This window comes from Pundamilia nyererei, unplaced genomic scaffold (genome assembly GCF_000239375.1).
Source record: "Pundamilia nyererei isolate P.nyererei 1_Seehausen unplaced genomic scaffold, PunNye1.0 scaffold00011, whole genome shotgun sequence".
Lineage (NCBI taxonomy): Eukaryota > Metazoa > Chordata > Actinopteri > Cichliformes > Cichlidae > Pundamilia > Pundamilia nyererei.
Genome location: NW_005187412.1, coordinates 3,605,041 through 3,611,230, shown reverse-complemented (window position 1 = coordinate 3,611,230; position 6,190 = coordinate 3,605,041).

Below are 6,190 nucleotides of genomic sequence, written 5' to 3'. Positions count from 1 at the left end.
GGTTGTTTTGTTGCTTTAATTAATTTATTATTAACAATAATATAAAATTATGCACAAAAGGAATTACTAATGTTAAAAAAGTGGTTTTATTTATATATGTTTATATATAAGTATAAACCTCTGTCAGTGCGCCCCAGGGTGGCTGTGGCTACAATGTAGCTTGCCATCACCAGTGTGTGAATGGGTGGATGACAGGTTGTGTAAAGTGCTTTGGGGTCCTTAGGGACTAGAAAAAAAAAAGCGCTATACAAATACAGGCCATTTACCATTTCCTAGTCCAACATTTGAGTCCAGCCTTGCTATCAGCTGTGACATCTTTGTTGTAAGGTGAATGTAATTTATCCAGTTTTATACCACTAAAGTACCACCAACATCCGATCCTTCATATCAAGTTATGACACTGTCATATACTGGGTTGCCTGTGTTCAGCGGGTGGGCGTTGCGTAGGTTGCCATAAATGGCAACAAATGTGCAAAAGGTGGGGTTACATCGCCTTTCAGTTCTGCCTTGAATTTGTAAATGGAAAATGAAGCAAGAAGTGCTCCATGTGCAAATTATAGTCTCATGGAAGACAGTCCCATTGTTTAGATACAAAGTAACCAGTTAAATATGTATCATAGAAAAAAATGCAATGTTTCCATCCAAGCTATTGTAAAGAAAAAAAGTGACAGAAAATAAACACTGAATTCTTTCATAACTACAGTACTTAAGTAATTGTATTTATTTGCATTCCACCACTGCATGAGCAGAGCTGTAACAAACAGGATTAAGAGTTTCTCACGCTGCCCAGTGACAGTGTTATGTGAAACAACACAGCCTTGCAACCTCTTACAATCACAGGTCGTCTCCACTCACCCCAGTTTTAAAGGCGAAGGCTGGAACATGCAGTCCTGTTCGTTAAAGTGCCACAGTGAGTCCCAAAGCTCTGCCAAAGCAGCTGTTAAAGTGGGGTTACCATAAAAGTGGACAGCTGGAGCACATTGGTCACCGTGATGTGCCGTAACACACCAATGATTGTGTTGCTGTTATGCAGCACAATTCTTGTCAGTGAATCAATTCCCTGTCCAAATGGAAAACCCTAACAACCTCTAACCTTTCTCAACTGCCCCTTAATTGCAGGCAGTTTATATTGGTCAAACATAATTAGCTGAAAGTGCACAGAGATGCTGACACAACTGGCTGCAAGTTTATTCCCACACTCTGCAGACCATTTATTGTCACATTTATTGAAGTCATTTTGCAGGGAGAAAGTCAGTGTTTTTGACATTTTGGAGTTTCCATTAGAACAGTGCCAACAGGATGCAGATGTTGAACATGCTCCTTTTTCCAGATTGGTGGAAGTTTTTTCTATTCCAGAGGTATTTAAAAGGAAGAGTGCAATGCAGTCAGTGGTGTCAATGATTAAAAAATAAAGAAGGCAAAAGTGTTACCCTCCAGGTGAAATGCAATCATACTGCAATCAAAATTCAAATGAGCACATTATAGGAGTAGGATCTCCATACTTCAGCGGTGTGTGACGGTATCATGAATCACTCGGATAAACAATGAACTGGTCTCTTTTTCCACAGCCTCTGAGTATAGGCTTTTAATACTCTAAGTTGTTTTAATATGTATGTTGTATTCTTGTACAGCACTTTGGTCAACGCTCCTGTTGTAATTAAATGTGCTATATAAATAATTAAAATATTAAACTATTATTAAACTATAGCTGCATCACAGCAAATACAAATTGGATTTCATGCCTAAATCTTCTCAAATCCACAGGAGACTGAGATGTTTAAATTGATTAAATGTGCATCAGATACAGACATTTTAGGCTTATAATAGAAATAGATGAAAAATAGAGGATTTCTTGTTAACTGACCTTTGGCTGATCTCTGCTTAAGGGACATGTCAATAATACAAAAGATATAAATTTGTAACTATCTAACTTTAACATCTTTCAAATTATTTTAAATAAGATGAATGGCAGCTTTAAAAAATGTTTATTATTATCGAAACATTATTATTTTCTTGTTATGACCATGCTATAAATATCCTAAAATTAAGAAGAGTGAAAAGTGCAAAATAAACGAAGTTGTTATTTTATCCAGCTAAATAAATGTAACAGTAACTAGCCTGTTGCAGCATGACACGACAACGCTGTAATATTAAAAGCTGTATTGTGTTGCTTTGAATGGTTAAACCCCTTTTCAGTTATAAAAAGTGTACACAGAAACTAAGGCCATGCATTATCTTACAGTATACAATTACACCAGGGATTATAACATCTCGTCCTTTTACTGAATATTCTGTGAAAAAAGTATCCTTTGGCATTGCTATAGCAACGCCATGCGTTTATGTTCCTGGATGTGCACTACACAAGCTCAGACATGTCTGAGAGCAAGAGCAAGATGTCAGACATGGTAAAGGTAATAGCTCCTGGTAATCAAAGGAACTATTTCGACAACGTGCGGCCCAACAGTAAACAAAGCTCCACTGGTTAAAAAACTCGACCCAAAATACAACAACCCAGGTAGAAATAAGTTAAGTTACTTTGGTTAAAGTGTTAAGCATTGATGTTATACTATTATTTTAAATTTCTGGGGAAAACACCTAGGCTACTTTCATGCTGTGTCACTGCTACTTCACTGTAATGGTGCTGGCACCTTTTTTCAACAGATTCACACTTTGTATTAGTAAATGCCATCAGTGACAGATGCTGACTGGAAAAGAAGGATGCAAAATACTCAGGTTAGACTTATGAATGCTGCTGCCTGCAATCTGAAAGCATCAATAAAACATTGTTCAGTATTTTTTTTATTCTATTCTATATCGGTAGCAATATAGTCAACCCTAATATTTCTTAGTGTCCAGCAGAGGGCGACTGCTCGGTCTGTACATTATAAAGAATACAACAACAACAAAACCTTTTTAAATTATCTAGCTGATTAGACAGTTTAGTTTCAGTTGTTAGTTTCATGCCTTACTACAGTATCATGCTAATTTGTAAATTATTGTATTGTGCAGCATAAAATAAAGACAATAAATCAGGGTCTAATTTGAGGTTTAGCAACCTTGTGTTTGATGAGTTGCCTTTGAGCCTGCAGTGTCCTCTGTTTTTCTCTTTTTTTTTTTGGCTGCAGAACCATAATAGAAAAGAAAAAAATGAGATGGTGAAAGCCAAATTGCCAAACTTGAAGCTTCAAAGGAAGAGTCCACAAGAACAGCTGATAGTGGTTATGCCTAGTTGTGTGTATTTGTTGCAGGAATAGTTGTACTTGGACTTGTGTTTGTCTCCTTCTCATAAAAGAAGGATCTCTCATGAGATGTTTGGCTGTGGGAAATAGAGGGCTCTTAAGCACCTAGCTCCCCCATCAGACTGTCAGAGCTAACTAAAAGCGTAAAACTGTGGCAATAACGCTAAAATAATGAGATGACAGATTTCTAATTAATTAACTAACCTTAGCCTAACTGCAGAGGTGTTTGTTTGTAGCCAATATGTGAAGCCTCTTCACAAAGACCTCTTCAGCAAGAGCACAAACATATTGCATCAAAATTATAATAATAGAAGACTGATACACACATAGCATGTCTAACAGCTACAGATGGGGAAACTGTTAAGTTTGGATCCAAAGTGAACTACAGTGATCTTAAAACAAGCTTAAAATAGCCAAAGCTGTGGGGAAACTCAGACCAGAGGGAGGAGGGATTAGGAAAAACACTCGACTGTGTCGGTAACTGAGCAATGGAAAACCGGCCAGCCACTTGGGGAAAACCGTCCACTGCTCTGCACTCTTTCTGTGCTTTCCTGTCTGTCTGTATGCAGTGAGTTATCTCTCGTTTCCCAAGATTGCTTGAAGTAATTTGAAATCTCACCCCACATCTTTCCGTGGCCTTGCACTCCAAATCATCCAGCTGAGCCATCCCTGACATCTGAAGATTTACGGGAACACATCAAGGCTAAAGTTGAAGGGTATTACCACCTAACGTTTGACCCCATGTCACAAGCTAATCCCTACCCCACTTCTTTCTCATCTGCCTCAGGGTGGTTGTCAGTTTTTTGTTTTCTTTTTTAACTTTGAGCTTGCTTTGATTGGAACAGTTAGCCAGAGATATAAACAGACTAATATAAACGGGCAGTGTGTGCGTAGGCCATCGTAAGCATCGTCTGTGTATCTGGTGAGTCAGTGCACATTGAAAATGTTTAGTTAGGCGAGCATTCAGTTTTTATACTCGTGTTTTGATGGAGAATATGTAAATTAGGCTATTTTTGGATTTATTATCAAGTTTTTTTTCTATTGTTGCTGTATTGTCTTTAAATTTCATGATGCCCAGAATACTAAATGTGTGCAATTTAGTTCACAATAGTCTACCATCTAACCTGGGAAACAAATTTAAAACGAAAACAACTGCTACTGTAGAAATGTGTATTCCATTTTTATTTTCTATCTGTCATTTTTAAATTCCAATATACACATTTCATTTAGTGAGAAAATACCTGTATTTTCAGGTATGTGTACCTAAAACATATATATTTTCCAGCTGAAAGTGACTCACAAGATTAATAACGCAGTTCTTAATCAGTTTGATGGAATATTTGGTCACGTCTAAATAAGCAGTGCAGCATCTTTTTAAAGATGTAAAGCTTTGTCTTTTGTGAATGAAAGCTGGGTGACTTCACTGGACTCTCCTGCATGAATGTCATACAGTGGACCTTGCTGAGCTATTCATAGCAGCACTATGGTCTGAATATAGCTTTGCTTGCCGGTTTGTTCGTCTAGGTCAGCATTTGAAAAGCCTCAATTACAGAAACTGGAGCATGCTGCTAATGCAGTTACAGTCACAGGTCAAATTTAGGCTGTCTCATGAGATGAAAAGTGGTTTGGTTTATAACTTGGAAGACAGTATGTTGCCACAGGAACTGGCTGATGATTCATTCAGGTATAAGAGGCTCGTATATGTGAATAATATAATATCATACTAATAGAGCTAAATACATACAATCCTAACTGTAAAAAACTTGGGACACTGTGGAAATTGTAAATAAAAATCTAGGAACTGATGAGGTGAGCAGTTGCTCAACTTTTTAGAGACAAATGTTGTCTGATTTTTATGTGATATCGGACTCTAACTGCTTAACGGTCCTTTGCTTGATTTTCTTTGCGGTATTTTTTTTTTTTTCAGTTGGTAAAAGGTCTGGCCTGCAGGTGGGCCAGTTCAGCTCCTAGAGCAGGGGTGGGCAATCTCAGTCCACGAGGGCCGGTGTCCCTACAGGTTTTAGATGTGTCCTCGAACCAACACAGCCGATTTAAATGGCTAAATTAGCTCCTCAACGTGTCCTGAAGTTCTCCAGAGGCCTGGTAACGAACTAATCATGTGATTCAGGTGTGTTGACCCAAGGTGAGATCTAAAACCTGCAGGGACACGGGCCCTCGTGGACTGAGATTGCCCACCCCTGTCCTAGAGTCTTCTATTACAAAGCCCTGTTGTTTATAGGGTTGTCTAGCGTTGTCTTGCTGTAATATAACAAGTAATGTAACAAGATTGTCTCTGAAAAAAGACATCTTCTGGATGAGGGCACATGTTCCTCTAAAATGGTGCTAAGATGGTGCCTCTCCAGATGTGCAAACTTCCAGTTCCATAGTTACACCCACGCAGACTTTTGAACTAAGCACTGTTAACAAGCCAGGTGCTCCCTCTGTTCTTTAGTCTAGAGCAGGCCTCGAGGGCCGATGTCCTGCAGGTTTTAGGTGTGTCCTTGAGCCAACACAGCTGATTTAAATGGCTAAATTACCTGCTCAACATGTCATGAAGTTTTCCATAGGCCTGGAAATGGATGAATCTTTTGATTCAGGTGTGTTGACCCAGGGTGATACCTAAAACCTGCAGGACACCAGCCCTTGAGGCCTGGAGTCTCCCACCCCTGGTCTAGAGGATGTGGTATCCATGTTCTCAACCCAGCTGGTCGCGACACAGGTCCACCCCTCCCTGAGACTGGTTCTGCTGCAGGTTTTTTCCTGTTAAAAGGGAGTTTTTCCTTTGGACTATTGCCAAAGTGCTTGATCATAGGGGTTATTTTGTCTGTATGTATTACTGTAGGGTCTGCTTTAGGGGAATGTTGTTGTGATTTGGTGCTGTATGAATAAAAATGAATTGAACTGAAAAAAGAATTTTCATTTTAGAATTCCATTAATTTAATAAATTCACT